Source organism: Clarias gariepinus, chromosome 2, assembly GCF_024256425.1.
Source record: "Clarias gariepinus isolate MV-2021 ecotype Netherlands chromosome 2, CGAR_prim_01v2, whole genome shotgun sequence".
Classification (NCBI taxonomy): Eukaryota; Metazoa; Chordata; class Actinopteri; order Siluriformes; family Clariidae; genus Clarias; species Clarias gariepinus.
In genome coordinates, this window is record NC_071101.1 from 41,961,519 (window position 1) to 41,978,544 (window position 17,026).

General features: G+C 38.4%; 1 long non-coding RNA gene across 1 annotated transcript in view; it reads right to left on the reverse strand.

Moving 5' to 3' along the window:
- The window catches only part of LOC128544065 (uncharacterized), a 35,229-nt gene extending 26,990 nt beyond the window's left edge, over positions 1–8,239 (reverse strand). The window contains exon 1 of the long non-coding RNA XR_008365763.1: positions 7,965–8,239. This is a non-coding gene — a long non-coding RNA (uncharacterized LOC128544065). The remainder of the gene's footprint in view (positions 1–7,964) is intronic.
- Positions 8,240–17,026: the final 8,787 nt, after the last annotated feature.

Consider the following 17,026-nt stretch of genomic DNA (forward strand, 5'->3'; position numbering starts at 1 on the left):
TGTGCGCAAGCAGAACTGTCATAATCGCAGCAGTGCATTAATTGCGATCCCGTCACGGCAAAGTTAATTACAGGCACCAGGGACGGCACAGCAGCTTCGTTCCAGCGCTCCGAATGTCACCTTTCATTACATTTCGCCGAACATTTAAATTCGACGCCACTCCTGTTGTCTTTGTGGCTTTAGATCAATGTAAACGTTCATTGTATCGCACCAAGGATTTGCTTCATTTCGCATGTACCTGATCGCACACGGCTCCGAACTTAATTACTGCCCGCAATTACAAGGATCTCAGGGAGTTTGACTGAAAGTCAAATTACAAAGGCAACAAAACACAGTCTGGATTGCGGGGGCACTCAACAGAAGGGAAGAGAAGGGTCATTAAACCGTCATTCAGATTCAAATGTCCTAAATGTTTAAAGCATCGTCTGTTCGGTTCGAGTGCTTTGCTTTTCTCGTCGGAGTTGTTTGTTCAGGATCTTCTATGGTCAGAATGGACAAACGGCTCGTGGCCCTTTTTTACAGGTCATGAGAAAAACGCCTCATTCAATTTCCTTTACCTCAAGAGCACTTTGATTAACATATCAATTCATCACAGTCAGCTGTTCCACCGAAACACAGCCTACAACAAATCATACATGGATGTCTATGGCAGATCAACAACTGAGAGAATTCATGATAACTAAAAAAAAAAAAGTTTAAAAATGTTTTTTTTTTTTTTTAAAAAAAGGTTAAAAAAATGGTGAGTCAACACTATAATAACTGTGGAGTGTTTTAATTACACAAATATTAAAGAAAAACCACCAGAAAGAACCAGAGGGCATACTGTAGCTCACCGTGAAATAGTGAAATATGTGCTCAGAATTACTTAATGATACTTAATCTGACTCCGAATTATTACTGGAAACTCCTCCGGGGTGGGGAGTTGAGAATATCATTAATTATATATTGTATGAAAAACTTTGCTACCAAATCCTGATATCCAAAAATAATAATGACCTGGACAGCAAAACTTAAATTTGGCGCTTATCAGGAAACCAATCAATCATGTCATATGTAAACCAGTCACTGCTTATCAGCAGTTGGAGTTCATGAACGTACTAGACAATGGGACCCCACCGCCATGCGGACTAGGCCTCTTTGGAATGCACACATTTTCTAAACAATATTTCAGCTCATGCAATGTTAAACATCTGTGGTGGTGAAAAGGCAAGATTCTGTAACTGTGTTTACCTTTAATAAATCAGATGACCTGTCAAGAACAGCTTGCGCCATCATCCATTAGCCTTTGGTCCACTAATACACGTATTACACTCTTAGCTAATAAAGATTACACATCATTGACTTGTACCTTTTGGTGGAACCATTAAAGGTCTCATGTTAAACCTGTAAAACCTTACGATAGTGTCAGAGAGGCTTAGCAAGCTGAGGTATACTAATTCTCGTTAAAGAATCATGAATATACGGTACAAGGACTATATACAGAAAAAGTCACCTTCAGTCACCTTTATATTTGATTACAGCACATAGTTTTTTGTTAATATAGTGAAGAGTTCTTAATCCAGTTGCATTAACTTGAAATCTCCTAAGATGTTTTTTTTTTTGCATAATGCAATCCAATGATTAAAATTTTCTGAAATCGTGACGTTTTTGTTGACCAGGCAGTATATAAGAAATAATAAATGAATCAAATGAAACGTAACCTCCCACTAAAATTGCAGTTAAGCCTGTACAGTATTTGTCACATATAAATTATTGCACAGGTAAATTCTTTGCCGCACATATCTAGCCTAAGAAATTGCGGTCAGAGTGTAGGGTCGGGCATGATACAGTGCCCCAACAGCAAACAGGGGTGAAGGTCTTGCTCAAGGGCAACAGTGGTAAATTGTTGGAGCTGGGGCTTTAATCACTTTCCTTCTGATCTGTTGCAGTTAATGGTTTGTTCAAAAAGAGCCTGGATAATATATTTCTAGAACATTCTGCACAAAGTAATAGTGCAGAATGGCTTCCAAGATTGTTTTTTTCTGTTTTTTTTTTTATTTATTTGTTTATTTTAACCCTAACCCATAACCGTAGCCCTGATTCATCCTTATATGCCAGTGCATCCTTGTGGATGTACAGTATAGGCAATTCCAGGAACAAATACCCACTGGATACCAAGCCTACAGACCAGTGAACTTGTTTAAACCTAGGGGCAATCATCAATCGCCAATCCAGGTCTTGACATGTCTGTGCGCGAAACCTGGAAAAAACCTGACAGAAGTCCTAAAACAGTAACTCCCGCTCAAGATCTAACCTGAGGAGCTTTTGTATGAAGAAACAATGTGCCACCTTCAGGTTGGCCCTGCCACAGTCAACTGTATAACTAGTACTGATGATCCTGCATCATAGTCTCAGTCACAACAAACATGGTGTTTGCTTTTTGTTCTCTATCCCTGTTTTGTCAATAATGTTACGTGATTGTGTCCACCTATTCTGTGTTACTCCTTGCAGTGTATTCTTGTAGCTCTGCCATGTCTAATGATGTTAATTAAATCCAAGTGTTCTTTTTCAAGTCATGTTTTGGTGAACATCCAGGTTAAATAAGAAGCAAGCGACTTCCGTTATATTACACAATTCCACTTATTGTACATTAACAGCTAAAAATCTTTAACATTCTGAAATATCACAAAGTTCCAGCTTTACATCTGACTGTAACGAAGCACTGACACTGGAGACTCCTTCCAAAAGTTTTCATTAATTGCGTGATTGAAAACATATCCATGGAGTTGTAATTTATCCCCAAGTAGAAGTTCAGCTGAAACATTAGTTTAAGAAATTTACTCGCCACTTTCTTATTAGTCAGACTCGGGAATTCAGCAGTGCTTATTGTTTTGTCCACACTATTTTTGGCATTCCCTTAGCAACACACCACCAGTTGCCTCCATCTCTTTCTGACACCATCTGGTAGAACAGTTTGTGCATGGCAAATGTGAAAGCCTCTTTGGCTTGTAAAAGTCTCGAAGCCACATTTTGCTTCTGTTTATCCTCTTTTCTTTTCTTTTTTTTGTGGGGGAGGGCTCTATGTGTAACTATAGCAACAGAGCACTGAACTAATGATTCTGAACCCAACATTCATATCCTATAAACACAAAGAGCCTAGGATGGCAATAATAGTCAGCACTCTAGAAACCCATTTGATCACAGCAAGTGCTAATGAGATGAAGTTATTTGGGCCCAGCGGGTCATGGTGGTGGCTGAGTTTGCTTTGGAAGTCTTCGATGTGGTTAATGGTGCTCTTTCGGACTCGCTGCCTCCTTCGTTCAGCCCTTAAACTAACGAAAAGCCTGGCTCTGCTTTTTATTGTCGACCGCATCTTTGTAGCCACCAAAGCACAGGAATTTGAAACTGCACAGCCTGCGGTTGCTTTCTTATTCACTTAAGGGTTTTTTTGAGGACCACGTCTGTTCTCCATCATATTTGTGGCCATGCCTGATCTCCATCATTTATTTTCAGGTGTCCCATCTGGGACTCTTTGCAACAACCGGGCAACGTAATTTGACCTGTGTAATTCATTTAGGCTGCTGGTTCCAATTTTTCAGCTATATTAGATCCTCGTTCCATAAGGGACTGCGTTGCTCATTACTCTTTTTTTTTTGTCACGTATAAGACGAGATTTTCTGCAGTAAGACCTTTTAATATGTTTAAGGGATGCATGTATTCCCAGGGGAGAGTGGGTAATCTGATTTATATGCAGGTAGCAGGGTCATTATCATGCACTAAGTGGCAAAAGCCTTAAATGGAATCGGCACTGCAGAGTCTATAGAATCAGAGCTGCTGGGGTAAAGTGTGATGTTGCTGCATTCTTTCTTTCTTTTTTTTTTTTTCTTTTGCAGCGTTTCATAGTGGTATTGGCTGTTACCTGACCCAGTTTTATGTTCCTGCTGGAGTTTTCACAGCGTTTCTCAAGTGGTTGTATAAAGCAAGCAACAGAAAAAAAAAAAAACTTCCCCCAGAGAATCAACCCTGACTTATATGCCTTCCTTCTTGCTCACACTCCTGCTGGGCAAAGCAAAAAGTGACACTTGGATGATAGTCGGAGTGGAATTGTTACTTGCCATAGAGTCCTGATAGGTCTTTAGCATTGTCCAACAATCTCTAATCTTCAAATTATCTCTCTATTTCCATCCCATCTCAATCTTCTGCTATTTCTTCACATCAAAATGGTGGCTCAGTGGGTTAAGGCTCTGGGTTACTGATTAGAAGGTAGGTGGTTCAAGCTTAAGCTCCACCAATCTGCCATTGTTGAGCAAGACCCTCAAACCTGGCTGCTATAATACATATTAAATGTCAAGGCTGACCATGTGGTCAGACCCAACCTCCTAATCTGGGATAAATTAAGATAAGAATGTCACTATGCAGTAACGTATATGTAACAAATGTGCAAGCAGTCACTCATGCCTTTTTTTTTTAGGATTAACTGGCTAGGAATTAGCTTAAACACTTTGCTTGTCAAGGGACTTTTTTTCCTTTTAATGATGCAACATGTCTGCCATTTGGAATCTAACGTAGCCTTGGTAATACATATTAAATGTCTACATACATATTAGTTCATTTTAAAATAAACATTTGACCATTGACCGTGACATTTTCCATAATGGCCTTAATAGCAGTGGTTTGGGGGTGTCGTAATTGTTGTTTTTTTTATGCAAGTTGGCTGACACGAAATCCTCCAACTTTTCTGACCTCATACTGTTTACTGTCAATGTTTTAAAAAGTCCTAATTCTGGTATTACTCAACTCTGTAATTGAATAAAGTTGCAGTGAATCGGATAAAGTCGCCTCAAGGATTACACCACAGCATGTTAAAGAAAAGAAAAAAGGGAAAATTGGAAGCCTCTATCGGGGAAAACAAGCCTATGTTCAGTGCTTTTAAAGAGTGAAGGGGCTTTGGACGAAGCAGCTGGTTCTTACACAGACGTAAGGACATGAGGGCACTGGGAAATGCTGAGATAATAACCCCAATCCTGCTGGTGTACCAGGCGTTCGGGTAGCTCTTCTCCTATTGGTCGCCTCTGAAGGTCTAACTCCGGATTAGAGAGACATAAGGAGGGAAGGGTTTCCCCTGTGGTGCAGCTTTTCAGGCCTTAAGGAATGTCTTAACTGAAACCCAGGAATGTGAGGACTTCCCATGGTTCAGTATAGAGTTGTCCACATGCATTTGAAAGCAATTCCCTCACCTGGAGACTAATAACTGTTTATACTATTTCATTATTCAGTCCTGAGCTTGATTTAGTTTCAGTGTAGAGTTTTACATTGTGTGTGGGCCTCATTAGGAAAAAAAAAAAAGTCTGAACATGTCTAACTTGGGATATATTCGTGTATTCCCAAAGACAAACTCCACTATGCCCCATAAGTGGTTCCAGAAGGTCCATGAATGATTAATGAGACAGGAATATTGTAATCTTTGAATTTTGGAGACCCTGTTTTTTTGGGGGTTTTTTTTAGAGGTCGCACAAGAACTGAAGTCTACCCTTTTTTTTTATTAGACATCATCATCATCATCATCATCATCTTAATCATCATCCTCATTGCTCACACCTGCTTATAATCTAAAGCTGCAGTGGGGCATGCTGGGAGCAGAAATCCTGTCAGCAGTTACCTATTATTCCCTTCTCCTTTTTTTTTGGAATCCTTTTGTTGAGGAATGTGTCAGATTTCTGTAGTCCAGGATCAGGTTAAAAATGAAATGCAATAAGAATGAAGCAGCTGACCCAGCTTGACCTTATCTCCAGCGACCCATGTTCACCCTCGAACTCTTGAGCTCCGGTGCGCCAATGAGCACAGGGCACATGCTAGTAAGTTAATGTGCTTTTATTGCCATGGTGCATCTAATAACTATCTACCTTTCCACTGGGTATCTCTCTCTTTGTTTTCTTCTTTTTCTATCCACCAAAAAAGGAACAAGGAACAAAATGCCACCATGACGTCTCCCTGAGGGCCCGGGCTAGTCTGTGGCCTGGAGTGCACCTGACAGATAAAGCATTCTGACAATGACACATTGAGGTGGGACAACAACAACAAAAAAAATAATAAATGACTTGAATTTTAAAGCACAGTCCTGCTCCTTTTCTCTGCTCTGCGATGCTGTGTGAGTGTGAGTGTGTGTGTCTTTCACTCTCACCAACTTGCTACTTCATCCAGTCCCGAGCTCCCGTCTGGGATTGTGAATTTGACAGAACAGAGAGCGAAGGAGAGAGGCGAGAGAGTGAGAAAACTGCACCCTGACACCTTGACGCCCCCGTTCCGAATACTCCCATAATGATTCCCTCCTGCATGGACCAAGAGCTCTCGTTCTCTCACCTACTGAAGTAATGTACTATTGATTTTTGAATAGGGATTTACATAAGCGAGTGTGCAAATGACCCTAGAGTAATGGGATTTTCTGTGATTTTACACTGCGCTGCAAAGCAACCAAGCAAAGCAACCGTTTTTGTAACATGCTAATATATAACAGAGACTGTTTAACCAGTGGAAGAGTACATCGGATAGAATTTAATGCATAAAGATTCTCTTAAACTAATCTCAATTAATGTAATGTTAACAAACCATGAATGTCAGAATGTCACATAGCACATTCAATCCATCAGGTTATATCCATGTTAAATATGTTATGTAACACAGAAGCAAAGACACACGGAAATTCATGGGAGATTCGAGATCCATCAGCATTCAGTCACCTCGAGCTGTGCGATTCTATAAAAGGCGAACACTTTCCCTGAGTGTGCATCGTAGCCCTTCCTTACCCCACTCTGCTCCAACTTCAGAAGCATTCCTCTGCGAAACTCAAGTGCCACCATCATCCCCAGCCTAGGAACCTCTCCATTCTTGTTGTATCCATTTTTGTCCACGCCGTCCCCCGTGCACTTCACAACACGGGATTATGTCTCCATCTAAGACATTTATTCTCTTAATGCTTTTTATCGCACTGGATTTTTTTTTTTTTTTTAAACAAACTGTGTATATCTGGTGGAATGCATTCCCTGTAAGTGAAAGACTCTTTTTCCCACTTCATGAACGAGTGCTTGCTTAGCAGAAGGGTAAGTTGAGTGGTATTTTACCCGTGGACTGCGATCAGAGAGCACTTACCACGGTGTCCATTACTGTGCCATGTGTTACAGAGCCGCAGAGAGCAGTACTTGGCCAGAGTTTGCAGGTTTCTCTGGTGGTCCGGTGCCATGAGCAGTCATTCTCATTGTCTCCATAACCAATTGATATAGTACTGTGCAAAAGTCTTGAGCCAGCCCTGATTTCTTCAAATTAAATTACATGAAAGTAAATTCAATTATGTTGGGCGGCACGAAGATGTAGTGGTTAGCACTGTGGCCTCACGCCTCCAGGGCTGAGGGTTTGAGTCCTGTTTTTGGGTCTGTACATGTAGACTCTGCATGTTCAGACAGTGCTTGGTGGGTTTTTTTCCAGGTACTTCTGTTTCTGCACAGTAGGTTAGGTCGGCCTGCAGTGTGAGGGTGAATGTGCATGTGCTTTTGCACTGAACCCCTTCTAAATTGAAATGGTTGTTTATGTAACAACCTCAGCAGCAATCTCATTCCCCCTCTCGTCTGCTCCAAAGACTCACCAGCCTATTAATCACCATCCTGATCATCTGTCATCATCGGCACCTGTTTCTTACTGATTTATATTATGATATGAATGATAGATGGCTGTAAGTCTTAACGATTAAAAACATTCCTCTGAAACTGCTCAGGTACAAAGAGACAGAAAAGTCCTTCAGGAGGCCTGGAGAACTATTTCTCAAAACTACATTTAAAAATACAAGAGCCAAGTCTTGAAGCAAAATTTGAAGAAATAAGGGGTGGCTCAGGGGTGACTTTTGCTCAGTACAATACATGCAGGTGTTACTTCTGCATGGTTTTGCATAATTGAACCTTTAGTTGAAATCTATAAGAGTTTTTGAAAGCATTTACCTGCGGAGGTACAGTATATCCAGACTTGAAAACGAGGCCAGAGCCTGAGACACGTTCCATTTTGGTCATAATCTCATTCCCATTTTTCTTGCATAGCAGCCGGAACATTTTTAGACTCCGGCCTTGGAAATTAGCTCCGCTTCTGTGGGAAGAAATGTTTTGAGCAGATTTTGACAGTGACCTGCAGATGGCAAATAAAAGCCTGTCTGCCTGCGGAACGATAGTCATCTTACACACGGCAAAAGACAGAAATAGCAGCGAGATTGCAGTCTCCTAAGCCTGGCTCCATGCTAATTGCCGCCTTGAGAAAGGGAGAGGACAGAGAGAGAGAGAGAGAGAGAGAGAGAGAGAGAGAATGATTTCCCCCAGATCGGTAAGCCTGCCAATATAAAGAGCAAAGGGCATTTAAGCATATTACCTGCCCTCTATTTTAAGGTACACACATGTCACGGTGTTTACACACATGAATTCGCTATCACCTGCTTCTAATAAGCCTCAAGAAGAACTTTTTAAAAATACCTTTCCTGACCACTAAAGTATTCACAACTTTCTGACATATGTCACGGAGGGAGTACTTTTTTCTATTTACATGTGGAATATTTATTGCCCACAAACACACACAAGCACACATCTTGGACCAGTGCTTGTTAACAATGCTATTTATTTTCATTAATTAATTCTTTAATTTTTTTTTAATTTTCATTATATATTAACTTTTCATTCAGCTTCTAAAGGTAACAGCCACAAACCGCTTCACATTTCCTTTCAAAATCTTTAAGGAATACCCCTTATTTGAGCGTTTTCTGCTCCTGAATACCCCAAGCAATATTCACAACTCCCTAAGCTGGCATTCTTGCATATTTTATTGAGCGCATGCTTTGCTCCATCAACAGGTGGTGAGTGTATTGACCGCACACACCTCTGGGACCAGTAGTCACCTAAGCTCCCAGCTTTTTAATACCTCATGTGTCTTCTTTCAAAATGCCAATGTAAAGATAACCACATGGATTAGAAAAAGGAAATCCTATTTAACTTAAAAAGTGTGACGTCTTAATTACAGAATGAGGGGAGAAAAAAACACAAACACATCTGTTATGGTTCAGTAAAGACTGTACAGGTTGATGTTTTTGGGAAAGAGGGGGAAAAAGAAGAAATGGCTAAAAAAGCATGTTAAATGTTTTTTTTTTTATCTCAGAGGGTTCAGAGGTTATGGGTTGACAAGCTGTACAGAACATGGTACTGACAAATGAGGAGGGAAAAAAAGCAGTGAGACAAAAGAGAGCTGGGGAGATGGTGAAAGGATCAGACATCCACGTCAACAAGCCCGAACAAGTGGGATGACCCTCCAGAAGACAGCGAGAACACGACTGACATGAGCCAGATCGACCTCGGTGATAGACGCTTAAAAAAAAGTAGGGGGTCAGACGCTTTTCCAGGTTCAAGTTGCTGTCAGTCTGTAGTTTTGGAAAGTAAAAAGACAAGTGAGCTTGCTTAAAGGGATAGCTCAACTAAGCTACTGTTCAAGAAATCTTGGTGTGATATTAATTTCAAGAGGGAGAAAATTAAGCATGACTATTATGTATCTATAAATATATAAAATTATGGCATGCTGTTCTCTAATTACTAAAAATTTTGGGAAATTAATTGAAAATTTATAGGAAAGACCAATAAATCACTTTAGGACGTGTTGTCATGCTTCTCAGGTTTTGGCCACATCACACCAGTCTGTTGTTAATGATTTTTTCACTTCCTAATGATTCCTAGTAAAGGCATAATACCAATAAATGTAACGCAGTTTACTGGAATCTGCAATCTCTGAAAGTCATTAAGCAATATAATCCATTATATGTAACCCTAATTACGTTAGCTATACAGGTAGCTGGATAGCTACTGTACATTTACTTGGTATAGTATTTTAAGGCACCCTAACTAGCTCAATGTCTTCCACAGATAGCTTTAATGCAGCATGTCTTGCTACATTTGTCTCATGGATAACGTCCATTTAACATTGCTAGCGTCATTTCTCTTATAAATAATTTTTGTTTACTATTACTACTGTAACTACCATGTCTCAAAGCTTGTTAGATATCCCTCACAGATAGCTTTAATATAGCACAACTAGCCATGTTTCTTTCATAGAGAGATTTAATGTAGAATAACTACACACATTTCTCTCATAAACAGATTTAATGTACCACAACAAGCTGGATTATTCATAGTCAGTTTTATTAATGTGTATAAATATACCATTTCAAGCAGCATTTAAACAAATAGATTGCTTTTGTTTTGTAATGTAGCGTAACCTTATTTTAGTTTATATCTACAGGTAAAAAGCTGGATTTTTTTTTTTTACCTTTAGCTTTAGAGTAGCATTACTAGCTACTGTACATGTCTCTCATAAATAGCTTTAGCAAAACTAGCTACAATTCTCTCCTAGCGCTAATGTTCTATAACTAGCTGCATTTCTCTTAAAAATAGCTTAAACTTACCATATCAAGTTGCAATTTTATAATGGATAGCTTTAATGTAGCATAACTAGCTTCATTTCTAGACAGGGCTAATGTACAGTACTATAACTAGCTGTATGTCTCTCACAGGTAGCTTAAACTAATAGTAAAAATACTATATCAAGTTGCAATTTTATAACAGATAGCTTTAATGTAGCATAACTTGCTTAATTTCTCTCCTAGATATTGCTAATGCACTCTGACCTGCTGCATTTCTCTTTTGGATAATTTAAACTTATCACATCTGGCGGGCAATTTTATAACAAATAGTTTTAATGTAGCAGAACAAGCTACATTCATCTCATAGATAGCATTATTGGCGCATAGCTATATACATTTATCTCATAGATAATGTTTTTGGCGCCTAGCTCATTTTTAATGTAGTACAATTTGTTACATTTTCTCATAGCTAGCTTTAGTGTAGCATAGTTAGCCACGTTTCTCTTAAAGGTACCATTTTAGTGTTACGTACATAACTAATTATGTGTTCAATTAATGGTAAATAATTAGCCTTTTTAATATAGCTTTATTGCAGCATAGCGAACCTGGGTGAGTTTTTTTCATCATAAAAAGCTTTAAGGTATATAATGAGATACTTTTCACTGATAGAAAACTTTAATGGGGTACTCTTGGCATGCAGCTTGTACAACAGCTAGCTGCATTTGTTTGCTAGATTAGTTTAATGTTGCTAGTTATGCTACATTTGCCACATAGCTTGTGAAATATGCAGCAGCTAGCTAGACTTGCTTGGCCACATTAACCTTCTTTCCCCAAACAATCCCTCTAAAAGTCCATTTTTCTGCTCCATGTGCAATCCGCAGGTAAAAACCTGCGACCCATTTTTCCCCTGTTCAAGGAAAAGTAGTAATCAGATGAAAGAATTATGCATATATATTTTGGACTTTTGTCTTTTTCTTATCATTAATAGCCGTAAGCGCTTTTTGTTTTATCAGAAAATAGAAATATCCAGACGAATGGTGATAGTGAAGAGGATCAAATTACAGTGCTCTCTTCCATGAACCTTAAGGCCTGTTCTTGGATCATGTACTTTATTTAGTGAGGATGGGAAGCTATTTCACCTGCCACTGCACCCAGGCATCATGGAAACCCATGTGAAACAGAACGGCAAGTGTTTTATCTCAAAGCCAAATCGTGTGAGACTTTACTGAGAAGCTTAATAGACAATTCACTGTGTGAAAATCCAGGCCTGGAGCGATGAACAATGACATCCCATAATAACCCTTTACAGAAGAGTCTGCCGCACTGAACTTCATGTAACACTGTATCTCAAGAATAAGGAAATCAAGATTTCTTGAAATTTACTCAAATGGTTTTTAAAAATGCAAAGAAATTTTTTTTGTTTGTTTTATTTTCACTTTTTTGTACAAATTATTTATTTTTACCAATTTTTACTCATGATGAAATGTTTTAAATGTGATTTTAAAGATGTTTTAAGATGGTATAGGCCTAATTTACACATGATGCATTTTATATTTTTACACATGATTCATTTATTTATTTACAATGTTTTTTTTTTCCTGCATTTCACATTCTTTAAAAAAAATTAATTGATTTTCATATGCTTTTTAGATCATTTTCACAGTGTATGGATCAGTGTTTAGATCATTATCACAGTGTATCATTTTCACAGATAAATTTTGTTTATCCATAAACAGTAAAAATACCATATGTATTTATCTATGTAATCTATAAATGTGTAAAATATTTATTTTACACATTTTTATTTTCATGTAATTTTAATCTTGTTAAAACTAATATTTGTGATAATTTCAGTTTCACATGATTTGTTTTAATGATTAACATTTTCACCACTGTTAGTTTTAAAAAATATATATATATTTTTGCCTACTACATTAAGTCAAATTTATAAAATGTTTGCACATGCATTTATATATATTAATGTCATTTAAAAAAAGAAAAGATTTATATATACATTATTAATGGATCTAATGACATTTTTAATGTATTTGTATTTTTATATGACTCTTCCTTTAAGATTTGTTTTTCATCATGATCAATTGATTACACAATTTTTGTACAGTTTTTTAGAATGTTTTCCCCCCCAAAATTTTTTATTTTCACACACACACACAACTGATTTTTTTTTATTCTTTCCCCATGCGTACACTTCTTATGTAATAACATATTGATAACATATTTTCCACGACATCCCATAATCACATAATGAAATGTAAAAAGATCTTACAACCACATGATATTTATGTACATTTTTCCCATACTCCTGAAATTGATTCTATTTGTTAGATAATTGGTACATCTTCCTGCAATCCCCTGTTGTTACGGTCTGTAATTAGACTAGTGCATTTTTTAATTGTTTGACGCAGCAGTTCTCTCGACCATTATGTTTCCGAACTATTCTTTTCCAACAGATGTGCAACACAGCTGACAGCTGCATTTGTCACTAGAACAGGGGAAACAATCATTAAAGTGAAAAAAGCTGCGCCTCTCCTGAAGAACTGAGTTGAGGCGGAGAGGTTAATTTACTAATCAACAGATCTGCATTAATGTAATGGATGAAGTACATAGAAAGGGCTTTTCTGAAAATGAAACAATGGAAGACCAACAACAAAACATATTTATAGGAGGTAAACCCCAGATACTGCAATAATTACAATTCTACAAAGACTTTGCAAATGTAGGTCAGTCTGAATACTTGGATAATTTCTTCTAAGTTTTGTCCCAAATAATGACACAGAGTGGACTGTTGTGCACGGACAGTGCGCAAACGAACCTGTTCCGGTGTATTTAAGCACGCCTCGAGTCGTGTTCATGTGGGACCTGATTGTTATCGGCTTGTGCTACGCTTCAAAGCCAAAGGCGAAGCTAAGCTAACCCAGTTTACAATGAACACACGGCGCTAGGCGAGGGGGCGACGTGTATCCCATACATCATCACGGCAGCCATGTAAAGGAGAACAATACACAGGAGGTTGAGTAAACACCACACGCTCATTTCGAGTTCCCTTGTAGTGAGAATAAAGCACCAACAGAAGAGAACACACATTGTGTGCTGGTAATTTTACAGTATGTTTATTCAGTCCACACTAAAACTTAGCAGGGAGACGGAATCCAGTTCAAGCAGAAAATACCGGGAGGGAAAGAAAAACTTTAATGTGCATCAGAGAGCAATCAAAAGTTTTGATATTAAAAGAAAATTTTAACCTGGAACTACGTGTGATGGCTTTTTGATGTTTATGAGGCTGCTAGTGATTTGTTGTTTTGTTTTCCTGGGACAAATTGGGGTTTGTGCTGAAGTCGCAGGAGACAGTTTAAAAAAGCAAGAGAGTTTAGCAGGATAAAAAAAGTGTCATTTTTTTGTTTTTATGAATTTATTTACGTGTACTTTAATTTAACAAAGACCAGACATAATATAAAATCCACCTGCGTAATATTGTTCCCCTTGTGCCTCAATAACAGCTCTAAGCCATCAAGTTTGGAAGAAGTTTAGAAGTTTATTGCAAGTCCGGTAAGTTGTGAGTTGGGGCCTCTATGGATTGGACTTGCTTGTTTTGGAGATCATTCGGTTTATAGCTCTTTCCCATTTTTCTTGCTACAAACACCGCAACTTTGAGAACCGATTGTTTTTACATCTTTCTTTGGCAGGCCAGATAATGGGTGTAATTATTATTAATATGTACACACATTATGTGTCCTCCCACCGCCAGGGTCTAGAGTTCAATTCTCATCTTAGGTTTTAGGTGTGTGGAGTTGGTAGTTCTCCAAATGTCATTTCCAATTTGCCCATAGTGTGGGAGTAAATGTGTGCATGCTTGTGCCCTGTGATGGACTGTCCAGGGTGTACGCCCAACCCCCTAATGTCCTGAGTCCCCTGGAAAAAAAAAAAAGTATAATTAATACCAGCCAAGAACTAAACATAACAAGAATGTGACACAATAAATAATAAAAAAAAAAGTGATCAAAATTGTTCAAATGATCCAAAGTTTAGCTTCCTCTCTTTAATATGGGTTTCTATGTTGAGTTTTACAAAATAGGTCAACATTTCCCCACTTGAGATCATGCAATGAGGTGTAACAAAGAACCAGTGAAGCTCACTCCCATCAGACGTTCATTCCCTCCACACTCTCATTTCCACCAGGGTGTACAATCCGCTCTGCTTTACACAAGGAAGCACTTTTATTACTGTTGCCACACTCTTCCTATGTGTACATCCATAACATTTTATTTATTATCATATTATCACTTTTTTTTTTTTTTGTAAATGTAAATCAATTTAAAAGGAAGCTGTGATGTCTTGGATTGGTCTTGGATCAAGACTAAAACTTTTTGTTGGTGCTGTCTGATCTTTGTTTTCTCTGGAGGTAAAAAAAAAAAAGAAAGAAACTAAGTCAGCTGACGATCTAAATGTACTGAATGACCAGGTTATTACATCGATGGAGTTTTTCTTCCCTGATGGCACTGGTATATTCCATGGCTCATATTGTGAAAGAGTGGTTCTGGGAGCATGAGGGATCATTTTTCACACATGAACTGGACACCAGGTTGTGTGCAATAATCAATGGTAAAAGGGGTCAAAAGAAATATTAGAGTGTGAGACTTTTATTTTTGGCTTTTCTTCTTTCTTCTACATCCGTCTCTATACCTTTTTTAGTCATACCCTTCTCAATCATTTTCTCATCACCTACCTTCCCTGCTTTCCTCCCTCCAGGGATACTGTTCTAACAATGTTCATTTTTTAATTTTTATTTTAGGTGTGTTAAAAAATGGTGTTACAGGTCAAAATCACATGATATTCAGTTATACCTGCAGTGTTAAGTTCTCTTGAGATCCGCACAAGCAGCCGCCAACATTTGCTGCAGAAAACGAGATTAATGTGTGTATATATATATATATATTTCTGATTTGGGGATGAAAGCTTGGAGTTGCATTTAGTATTTATAGCTCTGGCAATTTTCAAATGTTTGCTGTTTGATTTGACTCACATACTGTACCAACAGGTGGTTTAAACCCCATGATCATCATGCTCACACACTCCCTCTTCCTCTGCTCATCTCCCACTCTCTTGGTCATATCTCTCCATTCCAAACACACCGAGCTAACAGTTGCTTCATCTGCGTCTGGAGATCAGACCGAACGCTTTACCGGAGCCAGGATGATTGCTGGAGTCTATCAGCTGTGTTGATCAGAATCACCATCCTCCAGCAGCTGATCTGCCTGAACATCTGTTCCAGCTACCAACTGCTTCCTTCCTTCCCTTGATACACCATGGAACTGCTTTCCTTCTCGCCTGCTGCCTCATCACTGGGACTTTTTTTTTTTCTTTCTTTTTTTTTTTTTATAAATCCACAATTATGTCGGGATAACTGAGCGAAAGAAATATAAATAGTCCAGCAGTTCCATGCTCATATACCAGATGTTTTGTTGTTGGTGTTGTTTGTTTTTACTCATTACTGCTATTTAGATTTAAATGACTCAGACTATGGACTATGTGCTGCTGTTTGGCTGTAGAATTCATTTAAAAGAGAAAAAAAATGAATAAAAGGTATACAGGAAATCGGCCAGTAACCAGGTTGTATAGGGATGTACAATTTTCAAATGTTGCTGTTAGTCTTTCAGCTGCTCCCACTAAGGGGGCACCACAGCGGACTATCTGATCTGCACACATATATTGTTGGCTAACAAATGGCTGCAGATTTTGTACAAGAATAATTGTTTCTTGAAGGTAGATTGGAGCTCAAGTCCCAGCTGAAGAAAAGCAGCCTCAAAGTATGATGCTACCACCACCATGCTGCACAATGAGTATGGTGTCCTCTAGGTAAAATATTTATTCATGAGTTATGCCCCCAAACATTTACCTTGGTCTTTTGCAAGAATGTTTGGTGTAATTTAGACATCTAAAGAATACCAGAAATTGTAGAAATTCCTTCTTGTTTTCTGCTTTCACCGAGGTTGGGATGTTCATAGTTTTACCTTAATGAGATGCTGGGGATGCTTTGTATTGCAATTATGAATATTTATGCATATTTATAATTTTTCAATTGTCATTACAGTCTTTCCATAGCTTTCTCTTTTTAAACCACCCATTCTTTTACTCTTTTTAATCTCTATCTATTTATATGCAGCTCTCTATTTATAATATATATTTCCCTCTAGACCTCTGGCTATGAAAGCCTATGGGATCATCTCCTCTCTGCTCATTTTCATGAATAATATCCCCCATCTTATGTGAGAGTGACTGATAATAGTGTCACAATGCAGTCACACATTTCTCCCCGAGCTCCATCCACAATGGGCTATTCTCCAATCTAAAGGCTATTTCATGCCTTGCATTACTGCACAGCAGACGCAGGCCTGGCCTCATCGCTGACCTTCGGCAGTTATACAGCCCACACACTGCCAGCACTCGACCTGCAGACGTTACGGATGAAACGGGTCAGCCACTTTCAGAAGATTCCGTCGGATCATCAGATCGTGAAATAAACAGGCATCTTGTAAGGATAAGGAGCGCTTTAAAAAGAACGGTTCTCAAAGCTGTTTGTTACGTCTACACCATTGG